The sequence below is a fragment of the Euprymna scolopes genome, chromosome 23 (genome assembly GCF_053919585.1).
Source record: "Euprymna scolopes isolate OS-2025 chromosome 23, ASM5391958v1, whole genome shotgun sequence".
Classification (NCBI taxonomy): domain Eukaryota; kingdom Metazoa; phylum Mollusca; class Cephalopoda; order Sepiida; family Sepiolidae; genus Euprymna; species Euprymna scolopes.
The window spans coordinates 71,826,397-71,842,121 of NC_136504.1; positions in this window are offsets into that span (position 1 = coordinate 71,826,397).

Sequence of the window (15,725 nt, forward strand, 5' to 3'; positions counted from 1 at the left end):
TTTATATTTTCTTTTGGTTTTGGACTGTTGGTGTTTATGTCTACGTCCATAGTTTCGATGTTAGTTTGGGTGTTTCTTTTGGAAGTGGATGGTCTGTTTCTTGTTTCTGGTGAGAGGCTTTTTTTGGGTTTTGGTCTGGGACTTTTAGATTTACTTTGTCTTGACTGTCTTTTTTGGCTACCAGTTTCAACTAGTTCAAATTTATTTTCATTTTCAATTAATACTAATTCTGTTTTTTGTTTGTCATTTTGTTTTTGGGGGGTAGTTTTTTTGTTGTTCTGTTCTATTTCCATTTTTTCTGTTGTTGTGTGTTTATTTTTAACATCTGTTTTTGTCCTTGTTAGTGACTTGGATCTTTCACGTTTTGATAATTGAGGAGGTTTCATTTCTTTAGAGATTGATTCCTCAATATTGATGGAAGTTTTTCTGATTTCCTTTGTTTCGTTTTCTTTTATACTGGGTTGTTCGTTTCTGACTTTTATTTGGCTGTTAGAATTTATTTTCAGTTCTGATAAAAAAGATTTTAATTCTTCAAGTATGTTCTTTAGTTCTTTTGCTAGGTTTGCAATTTCTGGAGCAAGGTTTAGTTCATTGTAGTTGTACATTTTGTTTGCTTGTTGGGTTATTGTGGCATATGAGTTTTTGGTGCGATTTGTGACTTCTTTGCGGGCTTCTTGGAAGGTTATATTTTTTTGATATTTGATTGTTATTATTTCCTTCTCTTGCTTATATATTTTGCACTGTTTTGAGTGAGAGTGGTGCTCTTCTTGACAGTTTGTGCATTTGGTTTTATTTGGACAGTCTTCTTCATCGTGGTCTGGGTTTTTTTCACTGCAGTTTCCACATGTGAAGAATCTTAGACATTGGTCTTTATTATGTCCAAACTTTTGGCAGTTGTAGCATTGTAAAGGTTTTGGAATGTATTGTTCTATTTTCGTTCTTTCATAACCTATATTGATGGTCTCTGGTATTTGAGGATAATTGAATGTTAATATATAAGTGTTTGTATATATTACCTCTCCTTTTTTTTTAAATGTGATTCTTTTTACATCTGTGACCCCTTGGTTTTTTAGTTCTGTTTTGATTTCTTCTGTTGTGCAGACGGAGATTTCCTGGTTTTTTATGACTCCTTTGGAGTAGTTTAGTGTTTGGTGTGGATAAGCTTTGATGTTTGTTTCATGCAATTTTTGTAGTTGAAGTAGAGTTTTGGCCTGTTTTTTATTTTGTACTTCTACCAATATGGTACCATTCCTTAATTTTTTGACATTTTTAGGTGTTATTTTGCTTGATATTACCTTTTGGATAATGAAGGGTGACATTTTAGTTAACGGTATATTAGACGTTGCTTCTAGCACGATGAATCTTGGAAAGTTTGTATCTTCATTGTCGCTGTCAGAGTCAATTTCTGTGTGTGGTCTCTTGGATTTTTTGGCATTCATAATAATTTTTGAAAAATTCATCAGCCATGCTCCCCACCCTCCTCGGAGCCCCTTATGGGGAAGAACTATGAGGGGGTAAATCCCATTCGCCTCGGTTCTCCAGGGCTACATAGCTGGTATACTCAAACATGGGGAGGTTTCCAAGCATTCACAATATATGGTTATGCCCACCCAAGTATGGGATTTCCCTGTATTTTTATTATTCCTGATGGTTACCTTTTTCCCAGCTTGATTGACCCTTCAGCCATCGCTTATTAACTCAGTTTATTGTTTATGTTGAGTGTTAGTGTGTTTTTGTTTGGATTGTCTGAATTAGTGCTTGTCATGACCAACCGATTGATTGGATCGGGCCTATCCAACCTCCCGTCTAGCCTAGTAAGGGCCAAAGTGGTGTGTTGTAGTATCATGTTATTATTTCCTAGGCATGTTCCACTCAACCACCAGGATCCCGTTCTTAATGCATTACGGGTTGCCACCAACGGTCAACTGGTGGTCCCATTGAAGGATTTTTACCCTCTGCAGGGGGGCAGTTGGTATGTTCTATCGCCCTACCAACTAGGCAAAAAAAAAAAAAAAAAAAAAAAAAAGGGGTGAGGAGGTGAAGGAAAAAGAAAACGAGGGAGGGGAAGGGGAGGAGAATGTTGTTTTTGTTTTTGTTTTCGCAGAACATGACTAAGTTTTGCAAAAGGGAATAAAAAAACAAAGACATCTATGTAGGTGCGTTTCATCTCAGGAAGTCAGTAGACAGCCTGATCTGGTAGCACCAGCATTTTATTTTTGATTTATTAATTGTCAACATTTTAGATTTATTAGGTGTCAACATTTTATATAAGATTTATTAGTTGTCAACACTTTAGATTTATTAGTTGTTCCAATTTTATTTTAGATTTATTAGTTGTCAACATTTTTTTTTAGATTTATTAGTTGTCACCATTTTATATTAGATTTAATAATTGTCAGCATTTTAGATTTATTAACTGTCAACATTTTATATTAGATTTATTAGTTGTCAACATTTTAGATTTATTAGTTGTCAACATTTTAGATGTATTAGTTGTCAACATTTTATATTAGATTTATTAGTTTTCAACATTTTAAATTTATAAGTTTTCAACATTTTAGATTTATTAGTTGTAACCATTCTATTTTGGATTTGTTAGTTGTAAACATTTTATATTATATTTATTAGTTATCACCATTTAATTTTTGATTTATTAATTGTCAACATTTTAGATTTATTAGTTGTCAACATTTTATATAAGATTTATTAGTTGTCAACATTGTAGATTTATTAGTTGTTCAAATTTTATTTTAGATTTATTAGTTGTCAACATTTTTTTGAAGATTTATTAGTTGTCACCATTTTATATTAGATTTAATAATTGTCAGCATTTTAGATTTATTAACTGTCAACATTTTATATTAGATTTATTAATTGTCAACATTTTAGATTTATTAGTTGTCAACATTTTAGATGTATTAGTTGTAAACATTTTATTTTAGATTTATTAGTTTTCAACATTTTAAATTTATTAGTTGTCACCATTTTATATTAGATTTATTAGTTGTCAACATTTTATATTAGATTTATTCGTTGTCACCATTTTATATTAGATTTATTAGTTGTCACCATTTTATTTTAGATTTATTAGTTGTCAACATTTTCTTTTAGATTTATTAGTTGTCACCATTTTATATTAGATTTATTAGTTGTCAACATTTTATATTAGATTTATTAGTTGTCAACATTTTTTTTTAGATTTATTAGTTGTCACCATTTTATTTTAGATTTATTAGCTGTCACCATTTTATTTAAGATTTATTAGTTGTCAACATTTTATTTTAGATTTATTAGTTGTCAACATTATATATTAGATTTATTAGTTGTCAACATTTTATATTAGATTTATTAGTTGTCAACATTTTATTTTAGATTTATTAGTTATCAACATTTTATTTTAGATGTATTGGTTGTCACCATTTTATTTTAGATGTATTAGTTGTCAACATTTTATTTTAGATTTATTAGTTGTCACCATTTTGTTTTAGATTTATTAGTTGTCACCATTTTATATTAGATTTATTAGTTGAAAACTGTTTATTGTAGATTTATTAGTTGTCAACATTTTATATTAGATTTATTAGTTGTCAACATTTTATTTTAGATTAATTAGTTGTCAACATTTTATATTAGATTTATTAGTTGTCAACATTTTAGATTTATTAGTTGTCAACATTTTAGATTTATTAGTTGTCAACATTTTATTTTAGATTTATTAGTTATCAACATTTTATTTTAGATTCATTAGTTGTCAACATTTTATATTAGATTTATTAGTTGTCAACATTTTATTTTAGATTCATTAGTTGTAACCATCTTATTTTAGATTTATTAGTTGTCAACATTTTATTTTAGATTTATTAGTTGTCACCATTTTATATTAGATTTATTAGTTGTCAACATTTTAGATTTATTAGTTGTCAACATGTTAGATTTATTAGTTGTCAACATTTTGTTTTAGATTTATTAGTTGTCAACATTTACTTTTAGATTCATTAGTTGTCAGCATGTTATTTTAGATTTATTAATTGTCAACATTTTAGATTTATTAGTTGTCAACATTTTATATTAGATTTATTAGTTGTCAACATTTTAGATTTATTAGTTGTCAACATTTTAGATTTATTAGTTGTAAACATTTTATTTTGGATTTATTAGTTGTCAACATTTTATTTCCGATTTATTAGTTGTCAACATATTAGATTTATTAGTTGTCAACATTTCATATTAGATTTATTAGCTGTCACCATTTTATTTTAGATTTATTAATTGTCAACATTTTAGATTTATAAGTTGTCAACATTTTATTTTAGATTTATTAGTTGTCAACATTTTAGATTTATTAGTTGTCAACATTTTATTTTAGATTTATTAGTTGTCAACATTTTAGATTTATTAGTTGTCAACATTTTATTTTAGATTTATTAGTTGTCAACATTTTATTTTAGATTTATTAGTTGTCACCATTTTATTTTAGATTTATTAGTTGTCAACATTTTAGATTTATTAGTTGTCAACATTTTATATTAGATTTATTAGTTGTCAACATTTTAGATTTATTAGTTGTTCAAATTTTATTTTAGATTTTTTAGTTGTCACCATTTTATTTAAGATTTAATAACTGTCAGCATTTTAGATTTATTAACTGTCAACATTTTATATTAGATTTATTAGTTGTCAACATTTTAGATTTATTAGTTGTCAGCATGTTAGATGTATTAGTTGTAAACATTTTACTTAAGAGTTATTAGTTGTCAACATTTTATATTAGATTTAGTTGTCACCATTTTATATTAGATTTATTCGTTGTAAACATTTTATTTTAGATTTATTAGTTGTCAACATTTTAGATTTATTAGTTGTACAAATTTTGTTTAGATTTATTAGTTGTCAACATTTTATTTTAGATTTATTAGTTGTCACCATTTTAGATTTTTTAGTTGTCAACATTTTATTTTAGATTTATTAGTTGTCACCATTTTTTTTTAGATTTATTAGTTGTCAACATTTTAGATGTTTTAGTTGTCAACATTTTATATTAGATTTATTAGTTGTCAACATTTTAGATTTATTAGTTGTCAACATCTATTTTAGATTTATTAGTTGTCACCATTTTATTTTTGCTTTATTAGTTGTCCACTTTTTTTTTTTATTTATTAGTTGTCAACATTTTATTTTAGATTTATTAATTGTAAACATTTTGGATTTATTTACTGTCAACATTTTATATTAGATTTATTAGTTATCAACATTTTAGATTTATTAGTTGTCAACATTTTAGATGTATTAGTTGTAAACATTATATTTTAGATTTATTAGTTGTCAACATTGTAAATTTATTAGTTGTAAACACTGTATTTTAGATTTATTAGTTGTACACATTTTCTTTTAGATTTATAGTAGTCAACATTTTAGATTTATTAGTTGTCAACATTTTAGATTTATTCGTTGTCAACATTTTAGATTTATTAGTTGTCACCATTTTATTTTAGATTTATTTTTTGTCAACATTTTATTTTATATTTATTAGTGATCACCATTTTATTTTAGATTTATTAGTTGACATCATTTTATATTAGATTAATTAGTTGTCACCATTTTATATTAGATTTCTTAGTTGTCAACATTTTATATAAGATTTCTTAGTTGTAACCATTTTATTTTAGATTTATTAGTTGTAAACATTTTATATTAGATTTATTAGTTGTCAACATTTTAGATTTCTTCCTTGTCGACATTTTAGATTTATTAGTTGTAAACATTTTATTTTAGATTTATAGTAGTCAACATTTTAGATTTATTAGTTGTCAACCTTTTATATTAGATTTATTAGTTGTCAACATTATATTTTAGATGTATTAGTTGTCAACATTTTATTTTAGATTTATTAGTTGTCACCATTTTATATTAGATTTATTAGTTGTCAACATTTTATATTAGATTTATTAGTTGTCACCATTTTATATTAGATTTATTAGTTGTCAACGTTTTCTGTTAGATTTATAGTAGTCAACATTTTAGATTTGTTAGATGTCAACATTTTATTTTATATTTATTAGTTCTCACCATTTTATATTAGATTTATTAGTTGTCAACATTTTATATTAGATTTCTTAGTTGTCACCATTTTATTTTAGATTTATTAGTTGTCAACATTTTATATTAGATTTATTAGTTGTCAACATTTTATATTAGATTTATTAGTTGTCAACATTTTATATTAGATTTATTTAGTTGTCAACATTTTATATTAGATTTATTAGTTGTAACCACTTTATATTAGATTTATTAGTTGTCAACATTTTATATTAGATTTATTAGTTGTCAACATTTTATTTTAGATTTATTAGTTGTCAACATTTTATTTATATTTGTTAGTTGTCACCATTTTATATTAGATTTATTAGTTGTCAACATTTTATATTAGATTTATTAGTTGTCACCAGTTTATATTAGATTTATTAGTTGTAAACATTTTATATTAGATTTATTAGTTGTCTCCAGTTTATATTAGATTGATAAGTTGTCAACATTTTATATTAGATTTATTAGTTGTCACCATTTTATATTAGATTTATTAGTTGTCAACATTTTCTTTTAGATTTATAGTAGTCAACATTTTAGATTTATTAGATGTCAACATTTCATTTTATATTTATTAGTTGTCACCATTTTATATTAGATTTATTAGTTGTCAACATTTTATGTTAGATTTCTTAGTTGTCAACATTTTATTGTAGATTTATTAGTTGTCAACATTTGATATAAGATTTATTAGTTGTCACCATTTTATATTAGATTTATTAGTTGTCAACATTTTATATTAGTTTTATTAGTTGTCAACATTTTATATTAGATTTATTAGTTGTCACAATTTTATATTAGATTTATTAGTTGTCAACATTTTATATTAGATTTATTAGTTGTCAACATTTTATATTAGATTTATTAGTTGTCAATATTTTATTTTAGATTTATTAATTGTCAACATTTTATTTTAGATTTCTTAGTTGTCAACATTTTATATAAGATATCTTAGTTGTCACCATTTTATTTTAGATTTATTAGTTGTCAACATTTTATATTAGATTTATTAGTTGTCAGCATTTTAGATTTATTCCTTGTCGACATTTTAGATTTATTAGTTGTAAACATTTTATTTTAGATTTATAGTAGTCAACATTTTAGATTTATTAGTTGTCAACCTTTATATTAGATTTATTAGTTGTCAACATTATATTTTAGATGTATTAGTTGTCAACATTTTATTTTAGATTTATTAGTTGTCACCATTTTATATTAGATTTATTAGTTGTCAACATTTTATATTAGATTTATTAGTTGTCACGATTTTATTTTAGATTTATTAGTTGTCAACATTTTCTGTTTGATTTATAGTAGTCAACATTTTAGATTTGTTAGATGTCAACATTTTATTTTATATTTATTAGTTCTCACCATTTTATATTAGATTTATTAATTGTCAACATTATATATTAGATTTCTTAGTTGTCACCATTTTATTTTAGATTTATTAGTTGTCAACATTTTATATTAGATTTATTAGTTGTCACCATTTTATATTAGATTTATTAGTTGTCAACATTTTATATTAGATTTATTAGTTGTCACCATTTTATATTAGATTTATTAGTTGTAACCACTTTATATTAGATTTATTAGTTGTCACCATTTTATATTAGATTTATTAGTTGTCAACATTTTATTTTAGATTTATTAGTTGTCAACATTTTATTTTATATTTATTAGTTGTCACCATTTTATATTATATTTATTAGTTGTCAACATTTTATATTAGATTTATTAGTTGTCACCAGTTTATATTAGATTTATTAGTTGTAAACATTTTATATTAGATTTATTAGTTGTCACCATTTTATATTAGATTTATTAGTTGTCAACATTTTCTTTTAGATTTATTAGTTGTCAACATTTTATTTTAGATTTATTAGTTGTCAACATTTTATATTAGATATATTAGTTGTCAACATTTTATATTAGATTTATTAGTTGTCAACATTTTATATTAGATTTATTAGTTGTCAATATTTTATTTTAGATTTATTAATTGTCAACATTTTATTTTAGATTTATTAGTTGTCAACATTTTATTTTAGATTTATTAGTTGTCAACATTTTATTTTATATTTATTAGTTGTCACCATTTTATATTATATTTATTAGTTGTCAACATTTTATATTAGATTTATTAGTTGTCAACATTTTATTTTAGATTTATTAGTTGTCAACATTTTATATCAGATTTATTAGTTGTCAACATTTTAGATTTATTTCTTGTCGACATTTTAGATTTATTAGTTGTCAACATTTTATTTTAGATGTATAGTAGTCAACATTTTAGATTTATTAGTTGTCAACATTTTATATTAGATTTATTAGTTGTCAACATTTTAGATTTGTTCCTTGTCGACATTTTAGATTTATTAGTTGTAAACATTTTATTTTAGATTTATAGTAGTCAACATTTTAGATTTATTAGTTGTCATTATTTTATATTAGATTTATTAGTTGTCAACATTTTATATTAGATTTATTAGTTGTCACCAGTTTATATTAGATTTATTAGTTGTCAACATTTTATATTAGATTTATTAGTTGTAACCATTTTATATTAGATTTATTAGTTGTCAACATTTTCTTTTAGATTTATAGTAGTCAACATTTTAGATTTATTAGATGTCAACATTTTATTTTATATTTATTAGTTGTCACAATTTTATATTAGATTTATTAGTTGTCAACATTTTATATTAGATTTCTTAGTTGTCACCATATTATTTTAGATTTATTAGTTGTCAACATTTTATATTAGATTTATTAGTTATCACCATTTTATATTAGATATATTAGTTGTCAACATTTTATATTAGATTTATTAGTTGTCACCATTTTATATTAGATTTATTAGTTGTCACAATTTTATATTAGATTTATTAGTTGTCAAAATTTATATTAGATTTATTAGTTGTCACCATTTTATATTAGATTTATTAGTTGTCAACATTTTATATTAGATTTCTTAGTTGTCACCATTTTATTTTAGATTTATTAGTTGTCAACATTTTATATTAGATTTATTAGTTGTCAACATTTTATATTAGATTTATTAGTTGTCAACATTTTATTTATATTTGTTAGTTGTCACCATTTTATATTAGATTTATTAATTGTCAACATTTTATATTAGATTTATTAGTTGTCTCCAGTTTATATTAGATTTATAAGTTGTCAACATTTTATATTAGATTTATTAGTTGTCACCATTTTATATTAGATTTATTAGTTGTCAACATTTTCTTTTAGATTTATAGTAGTCAACATTTTAGATTTATTAGATGTCAACATTTCATTTTATATTTATTAGTTGTCACCATTTTATATTAGATTTATTAGTTGTCAACATTTTATGTTAGATTTCTTAGTTGTCACCATTTTATTGTAGATTTATTAGTTGTCAACATTTGATATAAGATTTATTAGTTGTCACCATTTTATATTAGATTTATTAGTTGTCAACATTTTATATTAGTTTTATTAGTTGTCAACATTTTATATTAGATTTATTAGTTGTCACCATTTTATATTAGATTTATTAGTTGTCAACATTTTATATTAGATTTATTAGTTGTCAACATTTTATATTAGATTTATTAGTTGTCAATATTTTATTTTAGATTTATTAATTGTCAACATTTTATTTTAGATTTCTTAGTTGTCAACATTTTATATAAGATTTCTTAGTTGTCACCATTTTATTTTAGATTTATTAGTTGTCAACATTTTATATTAGATTTATTAGTTGTCAACATTTTAGATTTATTCCTTGTCGACATTTTAGATTTATTAGTTGTAAACATTTTATTTTAGATTTATAGTAGTCAACATTATAGATTTATTAGTTGTCAACCTTTATATTAGATTTATTAGTTGTCAACATTATATTTTAGATGTATTAGTTGTCAACATTTTAGATTTGTTAGTAGTCAACATTTTAGATTTGTAGTAGTCAACATTTTAGATTTGTTAGATGTAAACATTTTATTTTATATTTATTAGTTCTCACCATTTTATATTAGATTTATTAATTGTCAACATTTTATATTAGATTTCTTAGTTGTCACCATTTTATTTTAGATTTATTAGTTGTCAACATTTTATATTAGATTTATTAGTTGTCACCATTTTATATTAGATTTATTAGTTGTCAACATTTTATATTAGATTTATTAGTTGTCACCATTTTATATTAGATTTATTAGTTGTAACCACTTTATATTAGATTTATTAGTTGTCACCATTTTATATTAGATTTATTAGTTGTCAACATTTTATTTTAGATTTATTAGTTGTCAACATTTTATTTTATATTTATTAGTTGTCACCATTTTATATTATATTTATTAGTTGTCAACATTTTATATTAGATTTATTAGTTGTCACCAGTTTATATTAGATTTATTAGTTGTAAACATTTTATATTAGATTTATTAGTTGTCACCATTTTATATTAGATTTATTAGTTGTCAACATTTTCTTTTAGATTTATAGTAGTCAACATTTTAGATTTATTAGATGTCAACATTTTATTTTATATTTATTAGTTGTCACCATTTTATATTAGATTTATTAGTTGTCAACATTTTATATTAGATTTATTAGTTGTCAACATTTTATATTAGATTTATTAGTTGTCAATATTTTATTTTAGATTTATTAATTGTCAACATTTTATTGTAGATTTATTAGTTGTCAACATTTTATTTTAGATTTATTAGTTGTCAACATTTTATTTTATATTTATTAGTTGTCACCATTTTATATTATATTTATTAGTTGTCAACATTTTATATTAGATTTATTAGTTGTCAACATTTTATTTTAGATTTATTAGTTGTCAACATTTTATATCAGATTTATTAGTTGTCAACATTTTAGATTTATTTCTTGTCGACATTTTAGATTTATTAGTTGTCAACATTTTATTTTAGATGTATAGTAGTCAACATTTTAGATTTATTAGTTGTCAACATTTTATATTAGATTTATTAGTTGTCAACATTTTAGATTTGTTCCTTGTCGACATTTTAGATTTATTAGTTGTAAACATTTTATTTTAGATTTATAGTAGTCAACATTTTAGATTTATTAGTTGTCATTATTTTATATTAGATTTATTAGTTGTCAACATTTTATATTAGATCTATTAGTTGTCACCAATTTATATTAGATTTATTAGTTGTCAACATTTTATATTAGATTTATTAGTTGTAACCATTTTATATTAGATTTATTAGTTGTCAACATTTTCTTTTAGATTTATAGTAGTCAACATTTTAGATTTATTAGATGTCAACATTTTATTTTATATTTATTAGTTGTCACCATTTTATATTAGATTTATTAGTTGTCAACATTTTATATAAGATTTCTTAGTTGTCACCATTTTATTTTACATTTATTAGTTGTCAACATTTTATATTAGATTTATTAGTTGTCACCATTTTATATTAGATTTATTAGTTGTCCACATTTTATATTAGATTTATTAGTTGTCACCATTTTATATTAGATTTATTAGTTGTCACCATTTTATATTAGATTTATTAGTTGTGAACATTTTATATTAGATTTATTAGTTGTCAACATTTTATTTTAGTTTTGTTAGTTGTCAACATTTAATTTTATATTTATTAGTTATCACTATTTTATTTTAGATTTATTAGTTGTCAACATTTTCTATTAGATTTATCAGTTGTCACCATTTTATATTAGATTTATTAGTTGTCAACATTTTATATTAGATTTATTAGTTGTCAACATTTTATTTTAGATTTATTAGTTGTCAACATTTTATTTTATATTTATTAGTTGTCACCATTTTATATTAGATTTATTAGTTGTCAACATTTTATATTAGATTTATTAGTTGTCACCATTTTATATTAGATTTATTAGTTGTCAACATTTTCTTTTAGATTTATAGTAGTCAACATTTTAGATTTATTAGATGTCAAGATTTTATTTTATATTTATTAGTTGTCACAATTTTATATTAGATTTATTAGTTGTCAACATTTTATATTAGATTTCTTAGTTGTCACCATTTTATTTTAGATTTATTAGTTGTCAACATTTTATATTAGATTTATTAGTTATCACCATTTTATATTAGATTTATTAGTTGTCAACATTTTATATTAGATTTATTAGTTGTCACCATTTTATATTAGATTTATTAGTTGTCAACATTTTCTTTTAGATTTATAGTAGTCATCATTTTAGATTTATTAGATGTCAACATTTCATTTTATATTTATTAGTTGTCACTATTTTATTTTATATTTATTAGTTGTCACCATTTCATATTAGATTTATTAGTTGTCACCAGTTTATATTAGATTTATTAGTTGTCAACATTTTATATTAGATTTATTAGTTGTCACCATTTTATATTAGATTTATTAGTTGTCAACATTTTCTTTTAGATTTATAGTAGTCAACATTTTAGATTTATTAGATGTCAACATTTTATTTTATATTTATTAGTTGTCACCATTTTATATTAGATTTATTAGTTGTCAACATTTTATATTAGATTTATTAGTTGTCAACATTTTATATTAGATTTATTAGTTGTCAATATTTTATTTTAGATTTATTAATTGTCAACATTTTATTTTAGATTTATTAGTTGTCAACATTTTATTTTATATTTATTAGTTGTCAACATTTTATTTTATATTTATTAGTTGTCACCATTTTATATTATATTTATTAGTTGTCAAAATTTATATTAGATTTATTAGTTGTCACCATTTTATATTAGATTTATTAGTTGTCAACATTTTATATTAGATTTATTAGTTGTCACCATTTTATATTAGATTTATTAGTTGTCAATATTTTAGATTTATTCCTTGTCGACATTTTAGTTTTATTAGTTGTCAACATTTTATTTTAGATTTATAGTGGTCAACATTTTAGATTTATTAGTGGTCAACATTTTATATTAGATTTATTAGTTGTCAACATTTTAGATTTATTCCTTGTCGACATTTTAGATTTATTAGTTGTAAACATTTTATTTTAGATTTATAGTAGTCAACATTTTAGATTTATTAGTTGTCATTATTTTATATTAGATTTATTAGTTGTCAACATTTTATATTAGATTTATTAGTTGTCACCAGTTTATATTAGATTTATTAGTTGTCAACATTTTATATTAGATTTATTAGTTGTAACCATTTTATATTAGATTTATTAGTTGTCAACATTTTCTTTTAGATTTATAGTAGTCAACATTTTAGATTTATTAGATGTCAACATTTTATTTTATATTTATTAGTTGTCACCATTTTATATTAGATTTATTAGTTGTCAACATTTTATATAAGATTTCTTAGTTGTCACCATTTTATTTTAGATTTATTAGTTGTCAACATTTTATATTAGATTTATTAGTTGTCACCATTTTATATTAGATTTATTAGTTGTCCACATTTTATATTAGATTTATTAGTTGTCACCATTTTATATTAGATTTATTAGTTGTCACCATTTTATATTAGATTTATTAGTTGTGAACATTTTATATTAGATTTATTAGTTGTCAACATTTTATTTTAGTTTTGTTAGTTGTCAACATTTAATTTTATATTTATTAGTTGTCACCATTTTATTTTAGATTTATTAGTTGTCAACATTTTCTATTAGATTTATCAGTTGTCACCATTTTATATTAGATTTATTAGTTGTCAACATTTTATATTAGATTTATTAGTTGTCAACATTTTATTTTAGATTTATTAGTCGTCAACATTTTATTTTATATTTATTAGTTGTCACCATTTTATATTAGATTTATTAGTTGTCAACATTTTATATTAGATTAATTAGTTTGCAACATTTAATATTAGATTTATTAGTTGTCAACATTTTCTTTTAGATTTATAGTAGTCAACATTATAGATTTATTAGATGTCAAGATTTTATTTTATATTTATTAGTTGTCACAATTTTATATTAGATTTATTAGTTGTCAACATTTTATATTAGATTTCTTAGTTGTACCATTTTATTTTAGATTTATTAGTTGTCAACATTTTATATTAGATTTATTAGTTATCACCATTTTATATTAGATTTATTAGTTGTCAACATTTTATATTAGATTTATTAGTTGTCACCATTTTATATTAGATTTATTAGTTGTCAACATTTTATATTAGATTTATTAGTTGTCAAAATTTATATTAGATTTATTAGTTGTCACCATTTTATATTAGATTTATTAGTTGTCAACATTTTATATTAGATTTATTAGTTGTCACCATTTTATATTAGATTTATTAGTTGTCAATATTTTAGATTTATTCCTTGTCGACATTTTAGTTTTATTAGTTGTCAACATTTTATTTTAGATTTATAGTGGTCAACATTTTAGATTTATTAGTGGTCAACATTTTATATTAGATTTATTAGTTGTCAACATTTTAGATTTATTCCTTGTCGACATTTTAGATTTATTAGTTGTAAACATTTTATTTTAGATTTATAGTAGTCAACATTTTAGATTTATTAGTTGTCAACCTTTTATATTAGATTTATTAGTTGTCAACATTATATTTTAGATGTATTAGTTGTCAACATTTTATTTTAGATTTATTAGTTGTCACCATTTTATATTAGATTTATTAGTTGTCAACATTTTATATTAGATTTATTAGTTGTCAACATTTTCTGTTAGATTTATAGTAGTCAACATTTTAGATTTGTTAGATGTCAACATTTTATTTAATATTTATTAGTTTTCACCATTTTATATTAGATTTATTAGTTGTCACCATTTTATTTTAGATTTATTAGTTGTCAACATTTTATATTAGATTTCTTAGTTGTCACCATTTTATTTTAGATTTATTAGTTGTCAACATTTTATATTACATTTATTAGTTGTCACCATTTTATATTAGATTTATTAGTTGTCAACATTTTATATTAGATTTATTAGTTGTCAACATTTTATATTAGATTTATTAGTTGTAACTACTTTATATTAGATTTATTAGTTGTCAACATTTTATATTAGATTTATTAGTTGTCAACATTTTCTTTTAGATTTATAGTAGTCAACATTTTAGATTTATTAGATGTCAACATTTTATTTTATATTTATTAGTTGTCACCATTTTATATTAGATTTATTAGTTGTCAACATTTTATGTTAGATTTCTTAGTTGTCACCATTTTATTGTAGATTTATTAGTTGTCAACAATTTATATAAGATTTATTAGTTGTCACTATTTTATATTAGATTTATTAGTTGTCAACATTTTATATTAGTTTTATTAGTTGTAAACATTTTATATTAGATTTATTAGTTGTCACCATTTTATATTAGATTTATTAGTTGTCAACATTTTATATTAGATTTATTAGTTGTCAACATTTTATATTAGATTTATTAGTTGTCAATATTTTATTTTAGATTTATTAATTGTCAACATTTTTTTTTAGATTTATTAGTTGTCAACATTTTATTTTAGATTTATTAGTTGTCAACATTTTATTTTATATTTATTAGTTGTCACCATTTTATATTATATTTATTAGTTGTCAACATTTTATATTAGATTTATTAGTTGTCAACATTTTATTTTAGATTTATTAGTTGTCAACA